The sequence below is a fragment of the Protopterus annectens genome, chromosome 8.part0 (genome assembly GCF_019279795.1).
Source record: "Protopterus annectens isolate FY-2018-M chromosome 8.part0, PAN1.0, whole genome shotgun sequence".
NCBI lineage: Eukaryota > Metazoa > Chordata > Ceratodontiformes > Protopteridae > Protopterus > Protopterus annectens.
In genome coordinates, this window is record NC_056741.1 from 289,948,502 (window position 1) to 289,963,978 (window position 15,477).

Genomic DNA, 15,477 nt, shown 5'->3' on the forward strand with positions numbered 1-15,477 from the left:
AAATGGTCTAGAGTACTAAAATACAGAGCAAGTCTGATGTATAGGGATTTGTTTGAAGGCAGGGAGATTGAGTAAATGGAGATCTTAAGAGGATCTATGCATGAACTCCATACCATGGGAATATTTGTGGCATGTGATTCACAACTTAGTCATTAGCTGAAGTACCAATACTTAAGGTTAAGACCAGTTCATACGTGGAATCTTATCCCAACAAACTGTTAAGGTCCAAGCATAAACCTGACTCCAGCTGTTGAAGGTGCAGAGAGTGCAGAACAGATTTATTACATATGGTCTGGAGTTGTCCTCAGATTCAGACTTACTGGGTACCTTTGTTTAATAAGCTGGCATTGATTTATGGGCTGCCTGTTCCAGTGAGTGGGTATTCTGGGTATCTGGGAAAGTTCCTGGCCAAGCTCTAAGGATTGCTTTCTGCTTGAAGTTTTTTGGGTCCTAGTCAGTGTCATCAAATTTTTATGTGTCAAGTGTTGGAAATGTAGGGGTGCTCCCTCTTTAATATTTGGATATAGTCTCTTGCAGCAACACTTGAGTAATGACTTATATGCATTTAAGTATTTTGGCAGAGCAATTAAAATCCCCCACCAATGGTAAATGTTACTAGACTATTATAGTCAACTCTGACACACATGGCAGATAGCATCTCTTTGCTCATGAATGTTCTAGTAATAAATTATATGTTAATATATTCTGAAGTGCTGAGTTTCTAAATATTTGTAGATAGGTTTGTTATTGTATGTAGTTTGTCCTTGGTCATGATTGTTTTTCTTTAGTGTTAGTATGTAGTTGATTTGACATCTGCTATTGTTATTGTTTTTCTTTTTGGTTATAACTAAATAGAATTCAATTAAAAAGGAACCGTAGGATAAAGAAGTATTAGATTTGTTTCTGTAAATGCCAAAGAGTAGTCTATAACAGAGTAAGAAAAATGAAATACTAACAACAGCAACTGATAAATGTATTGCTTATTATTTTTCAAAAAATTGACTAGATATCTTGTTTTATATTTTAATAAGTTCAAGATTACCTGAAGATTGCTGACACAGGGGTGCAGCAATTAATGGTTCTCTTCACAGCTCTTCATTTACTTTCAATTATTTAGGCATGCAGGATTATAACTCGGGAGACACAAGTTTAGTTACCAGCTCAGGCACCTTTTGGAGATGGTACAAGGAAGGAAAGGAATACTAAGACTGAACCTTGTGAGGAGCGAGCATATGTCTAGGCATGCAAACTGGAATTAAATCCCCAGTGTAGTTCGGTAATAACGGGAAGGGGTGCTTTCTGTGAGGGGGACGGTGCCAACTGATCATATCACAAATGAAATTGTGGCTGTAGAGCACATAGTCCCATTGCACTCCAACTCCTTTGACTTGAATGGGTAAGCACAAGAGACAGCAAGGCTTAGTGAAAAACGGTGATCTAAGGGACATGGACGAAGACTCCCTCTCCTGGGTTGCCTGACTCTTGGCTCTGGGAATGGATGGGCTGGAACACTCTTGCCCAGGGGAATGAAAAAATTCAAAGCATGATCAAAAGGACAGGGCTTAAACATCAGCCAGGGAGACCAGGCCTAAAAAAAAAACAATTCACCTCATGATTCACAAGTATGATTTACATTCTACTCTCCTTGTCTCTGTACATGTGAGTATTGTCACAGGATACTCCTCTTTTTTACACCATCACAAAGACAACACGTGCATGCATGCTGGGTGAATTGTTGATTCTCTAAACTGACAAAAACCTCCATGGTGCACACGTATGGCAAAACTGCAAGGCCAAAATACCAAAACCGGAAGACGAAAACAAAAATGGTCAGTACAATAAACTTTGTTACTTGCAGAAGGCTTTTGCTGAAACCAATATGCAGCTATTCTGTATTGGATTCATTATTCTGCATTAAATCAGTTATTATAGCCATTGTTTGTTGTGCTGGCCATTTTTGTTTTTGTCTTCTGATTCTCTAAATTGCCCATATGTATACATGAGGTGTATGTGTGTGTGTGTGTGTGTGTGTGTGTGTGTGTGTGTGTGTGTGTGTGTGTGTGTGTGTGTGTGTGTGTGTGTGTGTGTGTGTGTGTGTTTGTGACCATGTACATCTGTTTCCTGTGTGTGTGTGTGTGTGTGTGTGTGTGTGTGTGTGTGTGTGTGTGTGTGTGTGGGTGTGTGTGAGACCATGTATTCTTGCTTCCTGTGCATGTGTGTGTGTGTGTGTGTGTGTGTGTGTGTGTGTGTGTGTGTGTGTGTGTCTGTGACCACATCTGCCCAATTCCCATGTGTGTGTGTGCGTGTGTGCGTGTGTGTCTGTGTGTGTGTGTGTGTGTGTGTGTGTGTGTGTGTGTGTGTGTGTGTGTGTGTGTGTGTGTGTGTGTGAGAGAGACCATCTATTCCTGCTTCCTGTGCATGTGTGTGTGTCTGTGACCACGTCCGCCTGATTCCCGCGTGTGTGTGTGTGTGTGTGTGTGTGTGTGTGTGTGTGTGTGTGTGTGTGTGTGTGTGTGTGTGTGTCTCTGACCATGTACACCCACTTCCCCAGCTGAATCAGCATCCATTTGTGACTGGTAATCTGCACTGCACCCATTGCTTATTACTGTAAGCTGTAGCTACACAAAAGCTCTCAACTATAACTAAACAACTATTTGAGGTTGAAGGTATGGCGATCAAGTGCTAAAAGTTTTGTGATACAACTTGTGTTAATTAATTTTCTAATGTAAATTAAGTACTTTTCGAAAGACGTACTATTTTTCTGTGGTATCTCATCAGTAAGTGGCAGCAGTTATTATGCACCAAAAACATGGACCCTGATTTATGGCTCTAAAAAATAAAATTCTTTTCTCACTAAATTAAATTTGTGAACTATATCTGTGATTTTAAGTGTAATTTTCAGTCTTTGCAGTGATTTTATTACAATTTTCTAGTGCACCAACAAGTATTTACACAATTAAATCAGATTCTGTGTAAAAAAAAACTCTAAATAAAGTAATCTGACAGTATTATTTTTATTTTATTTAACATTTGTTAACTGGGAATGTCCAACTTGGAATAAAGCCAGTTTTCAGCAGAGGCCCAGGGAGAAATGCTCCAGACACATCTTTGTAATGTGGAAGGCAACCGGACCACCTGGAGGAAACCCACACGAACGCAGGGAGGACATGCAGACTGCACACATAAGGCACTCCAGCCAAAAATCGAACCGGAGAACCTCTTGCTGTGAGGTGACAATGCTACTGCTGCACCACTGTGCCATACAGTGTTATAAGTAATCAATATAAGAAATAATACAGGATGTGGTGAATGCGTGCTACAGCCTGAAATGCCAGATTCCATGAAAATCCCTTGTTTTTAACCATACTCAGACAGTCCAGATTTAAGATTTACTGGTATTGTTCTTAGAATAATGGAAAATTGGCATCCTTGACAATAAATGTCGCAGAGAGAAAGAGAGATCTATCTAGTTTATGAATGGTGAGAAAAAAGTTAATATATAAATTCATTAATGCCTACACCAAGTGTTTACTAAGTGTATACCATTCTGGGTGAATAGATAACACAAGCATAACTCCCACCTTCTTCCTCCTAATTTTAGTTTTACTACTGATTTTCCTGCAACCTTAAATATAGAGGGGGAATCATAAAGGTTACCACAATGTGTAGACTACATCTGCATTCAGTCTAATCTTTCTGAGTGAATGGACATTACAAAAAATGTGACAGGGATGTTCTTGAATACAGATCATGTACACTTAGTGCATACTTAGCGTAGGCGTTCATGAATCCGGCCCAATGAAGTTGCTAGAAACACAAAAAAGTGTGATGACATTATGCTGTTTAAGAGGTGTGAAGGCAGGCTGTTTTAAACAATTCTTGAGATGGATAAATTCAGTGGTTCACAGGCAGACGCTTCAGAAAATTAGTGAGGAAGGGAAGCAATTTGAAGTACAGGAACTACTTCCTGGGAAAGAACTGACAGCTATAATGTGAAAGAAATGACTAGGATAGTGACTGATGATTTCAGAAGTGGGAATGCTTCAGACAAGGCAGCTGTACCTGGAAGTTGTTTTGACGTTTGTAGAAGGTATGCTTTCTGGTGGAAATAGGATGCAGAACACACAGAAAAAGGTAGCTAACAATGAGATACGCTAGAAGTGCTAAACCACCTTCTGACAGGTACTCTGTGGCTTCAGAAAAATCAAACCTTTGTGCTGTGGGGTGACAGCCTTTATAATAATAATTCACATGGACAAAAAATAATGCATAGAACTTCATATGATCAGAGGGAAAGTGACACATTTGGGGGGAAAGATTGAAGGAACTAAGGAAGAGTTAACGTTTACAAATTCTTGGTGAAAAGAAAACACGTTTTTCCAGGTAGGGGGAATGGTGCTGCCCACCCAAGTGTTACGATACGGGTAGGTGAAGTAGTTGTGTGAGACTACTAGCCAGGTCAATAAGAAAAAACATTGGGTAGGACATTAAACTAATAAATAAGGAAATTCTGTGTCATGTGGGCAATGTGATTTTTGTAGAGAATAGTAAAGGCATCCTACATTATGCAAGTCAGGTAAGAAATTGATTCATATGCAGACAGGAAGGCCATTTAAGTACTGGACATCATAGAAAGAACTGCAGTATCTGTGGGAGAATGTAAATATAAATGTACAAGATGCTTGCAAGAAGGTATTTCTTTCCTGGACTGCAATATATAGTGAATGAAACCATGGTGTAGAAAATGTGAGGGGTGAAGAAAAATGTGGAAACATGAGAAAAGCAGAAGATTATTAAAAAAATCAAACAGAAAAAAGAGCCTTAAAAACAAATGGTGAAAATTGGTACGTGCAAAAGTTTCAGATTTTGCAAGTGTAAATGGAAAGTTCAAGAACAGAGGGAGAAGTAAAGTAAGCCAAATGATAAAGAAAGGCCTATAGTTGGTGAAAGGGTCAGCAAACAAAAAACAATGAAGAAAAAAAGAAAGAGGCATGTGAGGGGTGATGGCCGTGCCCTGGCCCAGCAATCAAGAAGCCTCAATCCTCACCACTAACACCAGAGAGGGCATCTCATATAAGAGGAAACGATAACAAATACACACAGTAAAGTACAATTTCCCTTAAGTGAACACAGAGATCACAGTCAGTCTGGGGCTGGTTGCTCCCTTGCTCTCCAGGTCCCCAATAAGACTCCCCACTGGCACAGCTATAGGGTCCAGATCTCAGTCTTGCTGGCAAGCTAACCTCGAGTACCCAGTCTGTCCAACCAGTGCTTCGTGTCCCTGCCCAAGTAGCTGGCATACACACACACACACACACACACACACACACACACACACACACACACACACACACACACACACACACACACACTTTGAGATAAGTATTTATACAACTTCACAGATACTCCTGGCAAAGGCTGACACAGATTCTCCAGCTGTGCCCCTTTACCCAGACTATATGGTAGTAATTACTGCCACCACCACCAGTTAATAATTATCAGCTACCCAAAGGCCTTTAAAAGGGTGTCCAATTATTACTGTGCAATATTATTATCCAATGAATGTGTGACTATTCAGTCAAGGCTTATTAGAGTGGCCTTGCACAACAAACTCTATAAATATGCAATGTACTCTAGAGCTAACTTATCTCTACACAAACCAGCCACAGGAAAAAGGTTTTTAAAATATTTAATAATAAATACTTAAAACACAAGACAATACTACTACACCACAGTGCTATTCAAGAGTTCTGAGATCACACAGAAACTTAAAATAATTCCGTAGTACACTTCTGACATAACAGAAAAATACTTAGTCTAATCTTTATAGTCCTAGCTATTTCTATAAGAAAACATACTTCTAAGATAACTTACTTACATAAGACACAGGCAGTGCAGATGAGGATAGTCAGACAAAAATGCTTAATAATCTCTGGTTCTCACTGTTTAAATTGAAACTGCAGTTCTGATAAAACATTACATCATTTGTTTACACTTTCTTGGTTCTCAGGCCACACAGAACTGCATTTACATTCTTTTACACTTAAAGCAATAAAGGACATTCCATATGTAAATTCTGGTCATTAACTTTAGCCTTAAAACAATAGGCAGGATGCTTACTCCAGACTCATTGACTCCAAATTCTAACTTCAAAGGAATAGACATAAAGTAATTTTAATTTCAAAGGACCAATAAGAAATGCTTGACTCACTTTTCTTTACAGCAGATGGCAATGTTGCCACATTGTTGAAACAGCATTTCTTTACATTTAAGACACAAGCCTGTATTTTACATTTATATTTACAAATGCCAGAATTATGTCTCAAATTCTATTTGACTAGTCTGGCAGCCTTCACCCTTCTCTACCAGTCTTTACATCCCCCCCCCCCCCCGGAGAACTCAAGCTAGTTTTTCAAGTGACCCTTGATAAATGCCACTTGAGAGGGTTAGGTCTATCTGAGGGTACCTCACCCCATTCCCTGTCTTGACAGCCCATCTGCATTGGCATTGCTAACTCCACTGCGGTGCTCCATTGACATATCATATGCTTGCAACCCCAGGCTCTATCTTAGCAACTTGGCATTTTGCTGACTGGCTCTGTTTAACCATGTCAGAGGGTTGTGATCTGTCATAACAGTGAATTTTATTCCATACAGATAAGGCTGAAGTTTCTGCAGTGCCAACACTATGGCTAGACATTCCTTTTCTACAGCTGCATAACATTCCTCCCTGGGTTGGAGCCTACAACTGAGATAAACCACTGGGTGGTCTTCCCCCTCTGAAGAAATCTGGCTAAGTGCAGCCTCCACCCCATGGTTTGAAGCATCCACTTGCACAACAAATTATTTGCTATAATCTGGACTGGTTAACACAGGGGTCCTCCCAAAGCTTCTTTAAGCTTCTGGAATGCCTGCTCACATGCTGGAGTCCACACTACCTTATCTGGCCTGTTCTTCCTTGTCAGGTCTGTGAGGGGAGCAGCTATGGTACTATAACTAGGGATGAACTTCCTGTAGTATCCTGCTGTCCCTAAGAATGCCCTCACCTACTTTTTGGCAACAGGTGCAGGCCATGCCTGAATGGCTTCCACTTTGGCAGGTTCTGGTCTTATCTTACCACTCCCCACTCTATGTCCTAGGTAGGAGACCTCTGCCATATCCACCTGACATTTGCTTGGCTTAATGGTCAACCCTGCCCTCTGTAGTCTGCCCAACACCTCCCTGACATGCTGAAGGTGCTCTGGCCAGGAATGGCTGTAGATGGCAATATCATCTAGGTAAGCAAGGGCAAACCCTCCTGCTCCTGCTAGGATATTATCTACCAGCCTCTGGAAAGTCACTGGGGCATTCTTCATCCCAAAGGGCATCTTTGTGAACTCATACAAGCCAAAAAGAAGTCACAAAGGCTGACTTCCCTCTAGCACTGGGAGTCAAGGGCACCTGCCAGTAACCCTTGGTAAGAACAATGGTTGTAAGATACTTAGCCCCACCCAGCTGCTCTAGGGCCTCATCTGTCCTAGGCATGGGGTAAGCATCTGACTCTGTGTGACTATTGAATTTCCTGTAATCCACACAAAACCTGGTGCTGCCATCCTTCTTTGGTACCAGCACCACTGGTGAGGCCCAGGGACTGTTGGACTCTTGAATCACCCCTAGTTCCAACATCTCCGGTACCTCTTCCCTCAGAGTCTGTCTGACTCTCTCTCAGGCACCCTATATGGGGCCTGCCTAATAGGCCTTTGTAGTCCTGTATCCACCTGGTGCTGCACCAGGTGGGTGCACCCTGGTTTCCCAGTGAACATGTCCCCAAATTCCTGCAACACTGCTCGGATTTCTTGAACCTGGGTAGGAGATAGCTGCTGGGGTATTGCTACCCCTTCCACTGAGGTGTCAGCCTAAGCCTCACTGAGGAGATCAGTGCCCAGACCTCCCTCAGACTCCTCTTGCAATCTACTGCAAATGCTCAGCACAAGGGCCTCCCTATAATGGTAAGATTTCATCATGTTAACATGGTGCAATTTGTGCCCTTGCCATCTGCCTAGCAGTTCCACCATGTAGTTAATATCACTTACCTTTCTTACCACGTTGTAGGGTCCCTCCCAAGCTGCTTGCAGCTTGTTGTGTCTGACAGGAATGAGAACCATTGCCTGCTGCCCCACAGCATACTCTCTAGCTCGAGCATTCCTGTCATACAACACCTTTTTCTGTTGTTGGGCTTCTGCCAGGTTTTCCTGGGCCAAACCCATGAATTCACTGAACCTTGTCCTGAGGTTTAGAACATATGCCACAACAGACTCCTTGTGAGACTCACACTCACCTTCCCACTCATCTCGAATTAAATCCAGAGGTCCCCTCACCCTATGCCCATATAGCAACTGAAAGGGTGAAAAACCTGTGGATTCCTGGGAAACCCCTCTGTAAGCAAACAACAGATGGGGCAAATATTTGTCCCACTCCCTCTTAAACGAATATGCAAATGCCCATAGCATAGACTTGATTGTAGAGTTTAACATCCAAACAAGACCATTAGTCTGGGGATGGTAGGGGGTAGTCTTCATGTGCTTCACCCCACAGGACTTCCAAAGACAAGCCAGCAGGTCTGACATAAAATTGGCACCTCTGTCAGACAGTATTTCTTTTGGGAAACCTACCCTGCTGAAAATCTCTAACAAAGCATTTGCCACCTTCTGTGCCTCAATGGAGGACAAAGCCACCACTTCAGGGTATCGTGTAGCATAATCCACTACCACTAGGATATACTTTTTCCCTGTGGAACTTAGGGTACTCAGAGGACCCACAATATCCATAGCTACTCTCTAAAATGACTCCTCAATCACAAGCAAAGGCAACAAAGGAGCTCTCCCCTTGTCTCCTGCCTTGCCTACCTTTTGGCACTGCTCACAGGTCCTGCAATACCCTGTCATATTTCTGGAAATTCCAGGCCAATAAAAATTTTGCATAATACATCTCTTTGTATGTTTTATGCCCATATGACCTGCAAAGGGAATATCATGGGCTATGGCTAGAAGCGCCAGATGGTAGGCTCTAGGCACTACCAACTGCTGTACACTCTCACCTTCTAGCCCTCCTTCAGGGGTCCACTCTCTGTATAGTAACCCTTTGTCCCAGTATACAGATTCCCACTTTCCTTGAGAATCAGGTGCCTCCCTAGCTACCTGCCTCAGGCCTTGCAATTTAGGGTCTGAGAGCTGAGCCTGTCTCAACTCTCTCCTTGTAAACCTTCCCAGCTCCCCTTCCACAGGAAGTCTGGCATCCTCTGACAGTGGTGCCTCACTGTCAGCCTGGGTACTACTACTCATCTCTACCTTTGCAGTTACCCTGTCCAAGGGAACATAAGTACCCACAAGCAGCTGTGGCTCACCTTCAGTCTCACTGCTACAGCGTAGCTCACTCCCTGAAGTAACCACCTCACCAGTCCTGGCTGCAAGTATGCAGTCTGTCTGGGTCTCCCCCAGGCTACCAGACCCACATGCTTGTCTCCAAGCCTGACCACGTGTAACTGCATAAGTACATGGTACTACCTCATCCAAATCCTTCCCTCTCAGGACATCTGCAGGATGGTAGTTCCATACCCCTGTCTCAAGACAACCTACTATTGGCATTTTGTATTTCCCACTTACTGGCTCCCTCACCTTTGGTTCCCCACCTTGCCTCTGTGGACATCTGTATGCCACATGGCCCCACTGGTTGCATTCAAAACATTTAACCCTAGCACCTGGACGGGTACCTGGACTAGTGGCTTCCCCTGTTACTGGCAGATTCTGTTTTGGCAGTCTGTGCTGCCCACCATAGGTTCCTTTAGAACCTTGAGCAGTACTGGGGGTCCCTTTCCTGTGCAGGGCTGTCCTGCTTACCAGGTATAGGTCTCCTTTCTTCCCGAACTCATCTGAAGTAGTGGGTCCCCTTCTAATGGTCAACATTTCAAAATGTCAACATTCATATGACCGAGACCATATGATCGGCATTTGAAATGTCGACCATGGGGAACCGGCATCACGCTACAGTGCAGAATGGAAAGATTTCCACTTATGCACTGTAGTGTGTTTAAGTTACGGGGGTGTGGGGGGTGGAGCCCCCCATGGGTGGTGCAGGGGGGGTGAAGCCCCCCTGATAGCAACATTAAGGTAAGTTTGTGTTTGTGTTTTGTGTCTTACCTGTATGGTTGAGATTTAAAATATCAATCATATGGTCTCAGCCATATGAAAGTCAACATTTTGAAATTTTGGTCATATCAAGTAGACCCGAAGTAGTACATTGACTATCAGCTAACCAGATCCTCATGTCCTCATGCAAAGTGCTAAGGGCTTGTTCCCTCACCAAAAGGTCTGCCAGCCCTTCAAAAGTGGTGACCTGACATCCACTCACTCAGCTATTAAAATAAGTGCTCAGTTCAGCAACATATTCACACACACTTTCATCTGCCTTGCGTCTATGCTCATGAAACTGTTTCCCATACATTTCAGGTATTAGCTTAAAACATTCTAACAGGCATTTTTTTACAGCAGTATAATCAAAACACACAATGTCAGACATTTTAGCCAATGCATTTACAGCTTTCCCGTGGAGCAAAGGGGTCAGGAACTGTACCCAGAGCCTTTGGTCAACACTATACTGTTTGCATACCCTCTCAAATATATGAATCAAACTATCAAAATTATCCCACTCTTTAAATTGCGGAAGAAATTTACTGACCTGTTGTGCTTCTGGGGTCGAGTTACTCCCTTCCCCATTATCTCCATGACTCTGGCAAAGAGTCAGCATTTCCCTCTCATGCCTCCTCTGACGCTCTTTATCTTCGGCCTCTATCTCCAAATGCCTGGACTCCAACTCAAGTCTCTTTAGCTCCAGCTGGATTTTTAAGTCAACTGCAGAAAGGTTGAGCTGTCCATTCTCCAAGGATACTGTATCTCACTGCCAGTCTGACTGTCCTTCATAGAAAGGTTGAGCTGTCCATTCTCTGAGGATATTGTATCTCCACTGCCAGTCTGCTTGTCCTCCTGGATGCTCTTTTCTGATGCAGCTTTAACCAAGGCTGCAATCAGGTCTGTCTTAGTCAGGTTTCCATGCACCAGTCCCCTAGCCTGGCACATCTCCACCAACTGGCACCTTGTCAGATTTCCATACTCCTTTGCTGACATGCTGCCTGCTTACCCTGACTAACTAAGCTAAAAAAAGAAATAAAACAATTGTGATCTGAATTCTGAGTATTCACTGTGTGGCTGTTTTAGAGTACAAAACATCTTCAGAGATCACTGCAAATAAGCTACAGGATTCACTCTACCCAACCACATGTGACGGCCGTACCCTGGCCCAGCAATCAAGGAGCCTCAATCCTCACCACTAACACCAGAGAGGGCATCTCATATAAGAGGAAAGGATAACAAATACACACAGTAAAGTACAATTTCCCATAAGTGCACACAGAGATCACAGTCAGTCTGGGGCTGGTTGCTCTCTTGCTCCCCAGGTCCCCAATAAGACTCCCCACTGACACAGCTATAGGGTCCAGATCTCAGCCTAGATGGCAAGCTAACCTCCAGTACCCTCTCTGTCCAACCAGTGCTTTGTGTCCCTGCCCAAGTAGCTGACACACACACACACACACACACACACACACTTTGAGATAAGTATTTATACAACTTCACAGACACTCCTGGCAAAGGCTGACACAGATTCTCCAGCTGTGCCCCTTTACCCAGACTATACGGTAGTAATTACTGCCACCACCAGCTAATAATTATCAGCTACACAAAGGCCCTTAAAAGGGTGTACAATTATTACCGTGCAATATTATTATCCAATTTGTAAGTGTGACTAATCAGTCAAGGCTTATTAGAGTGGCCTTGTACAATAAACTCTATAAATATGCAATGTACTTTAGAGCTAACCTATCTCTACACAAACCAGCCACAGGAAAAAGGTTTTTAAAGTATTTAATAATAAATACTTCAAACATGAGACAATACTACTATACCACAGTGCTATTCAAGAGTTCAGAGATCACACAGAAACTTAAAATTATTTTGTAGTACAGTTCTGACATAACAGAAAAACACTTCGTCTAATCTTTATAGTCCTAGCTATTTCTACATGAAAACATACTTCTAAGATAACTTACTTACATAAGACACAGGCAGTGCTGATGAGGATAATCAGACAAACATGCTTAATAATCTCTGGTTCTCACTGTTTAAATTGAAACTGCAGTTCTGATAAAACATTACATCATTTGTTTACACTTTCTTGGTTTCCAGGCCACACAGATCTGAATTTACATTCTTTTACACTTAAAGCAATAAAGGACATTCCACATGTAAATTCTGGTCATTAACTTTAGCCTTAAAGCAATAGGTAGGATGCTTACTCCAGACTCATCGACTCCAAATTCTAACTTATTTATTTATTTATTTATTTATTTTACATTTGTTGACCGAGCTAGTCTAGCTGGATACATATCCTTTTTCAGTAGAGGCCCGGGGAGAAAAGCTCCCAATAATGAGAAAAGTAACACACTACAATTAGATAGAGGTACTACATTATAAAGATAACAAAACAGTACGACATCAGCATATACATGCTAGTAGAAAAAGATGCTTAAGCTAAGTAGGTGACAGGACAAGCTAAGTTGGTAACATGCCGTGGGTACATGTGGAGGAAGTAAAATGCTAGATAATAGCTAGTGAGAGAGAAGAGTGTAGGGTACTATGAGACCTATAGGAATTAGTCTGGGTTTGGACATGGGCACAACCAGTGGGACTTTAAATATTCTCTGAGATTATGTTTGAATAGATTAAGTGAAGGCATGAGTCTAAGGTAGTTGGGAAGGGAATTCCATTGCTTTCCAATAGAGTTAGCATAAAGAGCATCGCCAAGTTATTAGATTTGATGGTTAATACTTGATTACTGTTTGAAGACCGAAGGGAACTTAAGTTGGTGTAAGGGGTCAGGATTTTGTTCAGTGAGGGGGTTTTGTCTGGTTGATTAATTATTTTGAATGCTTCCGTGAGTTGATTGAATTTAAGAAGATTGGGCAGGTCTAACCAGCCTAGTTTCTTGAGGTTGAGGCAATGGTGGGTACGGTAGGGTGTTCCTGTAATGAATCTGGCTATATGGTGGTAGGTGGTAGAAAAGTTATTGAGCTCACGTTTATTGAGGAAGGAAAATATCGGGGAGGCATATAGTAGGGTGGAAAGGAGATGAGTGCAGGCAATGGTTAATTTTGCATGAGGAGTGAGAAAGTTCCTGATTCTGTACATTGAACCTAGTTTCTTGTTAACTGACTTAATGGTTTGGGCAATGTGCATATCAAATTTGAGCTTGTGGTCAATAGTGACACCTAATAGCTTGGTGTGGAGGCGGGCTCAATGATGGTGCCATTAAAGGATTCGACAAAAAGGACCTAGGATTAGGTTGTGGTTCTAGGGTAGGGGAGTGGTAGACGAGGGGAAAAATAGAAGTAACTTGGTTTTAGTTGGGTTAAGCATGAGTTTCAGGTCAGAGAACCATTTTTCAACTTTGGCAAAACATTGTTGGGTGGCTGTTTGGAGTTTCTGGAGAGAGAGATCAGAGCAGATCAGGGTGGAGTCGTCCGCGTATTGTATGCAGATGGTTCTGGGGATGATTGTGTGAAGATCATTTATAAAAACAGAGAAAAGAAGGGGGCCAAGTATGGAGCCCTGTGGGACGCCAATGTTGTTAGGGAGTAGTTGAGATAGACTATTTTGCCATTGGACTGCTTGGTGCCGGCCAGAAAGGTAGTCCTTGAACCAGTTTAGTGCCAAGTTGTCCAGATGAAAGGTTTGCAGGGTGTGGAGTAATAGCTGGTGGTTAACCATGTCGAAAGCTTTTGATAGATCAAGAAAGAGCGCAGAGGATATAAGTTTTTTGTTATGGTTGCTATTTATTGAGTCGACAAAGGAGAGGAGGGCAGTAGTAGTACTGTGATGGGGGCGAAAACCATGCTGGGTAATTGATAGCAGATTATTGATGGTGAGGTGGTGGAGGAGTTGTTTGTGAATACACCACTCTAAAATTTTTGCTATTGGAGAAAGTATTGCGATAGGCCTATAGTTAGATGTTTCAGTGGAGGGGCCTCCTTTGTGAAGTGGAATGATGTACGAGATTTTCCAAATGGGGGGGACGGTGGCCTCAGTTATGGATCTGTTAATCAAAATTGATATGGGATAGCCTTCTAATGGTCCATTTCAAATTCTATGCACTGATTTACAGTGCAGTATGGAAAACTTATGCACTGTTTTTGGCCCTGGGTGACCCCTGATGCATAGGTAGAGTTTGTGTTTGTGTTTTGTGTCTTACTTGTATGGTTGAGATTTCATATCATCATATGGTCTCAGCCATATGAAAGTTTGACATTTTGACCCAGAATTTTTGGTCATATCAAGTAGACCCGAAGTAGTACATTGACTATCAGCTAACCAGATCCTCACGTCCTCAGGCAAAGTGCTAAGGGCTTGTTCCCTCACCAAAAGGTCTGCCAGCCCTTCAAAAGTGGTGACCTGACATCCACTCACCCAGCTATTAAAATAAGTGCTCAGTTCAGCAACATATTCACACACACTTTCATCTGCCTTGCGTCTATGCTCACAAAACTGTATCCCATACATTTCAGGTATTAGCTTAAAACATTCTAACAGACATTTTTTACAGCAGTATAATCAAAACACACAATGTCAGACATTTTAGCCAATGCATTTGCAGCTTTCCCATGGAGCAAAGGGGTCAGGAACTGTACCCAGAGCCTTTGGTCAACCCTATACTGTTTGCATACCCTCTCAAACATATGAATCAAACTATCAAAATTATCCCCCTCTTTAAATTGCGGAAGAAATTTACTGACCTGTTGTGCTTCTGGGGTCCAGTTACTCCCTTCCCCATTATCTCCATGACTCTGGTGAAGAGTCAGCATTTTCCTCTCATGCCTCCTCTGATGCTCTTTATCTTCGGCCTCTATCTCCAAATGCCTGGACTCCAACTCAAGTCTCTTTAGCTCCAGCTGGATTTTTAAGTCAACTGCAGAAAGGTTGAGCTGTCCATTCTCCAAGGATATTGTATCTCACTGCCAGTCTGACTGTCCTTCATAGAAAGGTTGAGCTGTCCATTCTCTGAGTATATTGTATCTCCACTGCCAGTCTGCTTGTCCTCCTGGATGCTCTTTTCTGATGCAGCTGTAACCAAGGCTGCAATCAGGTCTGTCTTAGTCAGGTTTCCATGCACCAGTCCCCTAGCCTGGCACATCTCCACCAGCTGGCTCCTGGTCAGATTTCCATACTCCTCTGCTGACATGCTGCCTGCTTACCCTGACTAACTAAGCTAAAAAAAGAAATAAAACAATTGTGATCTAAACTCTGAGCATTCACTGTGTGGCTGTTTTAGAGTACAAAACATCTTCAGAGATCACTGTAAATAAGCTACAGGATTCACTCTACCCAACCACATG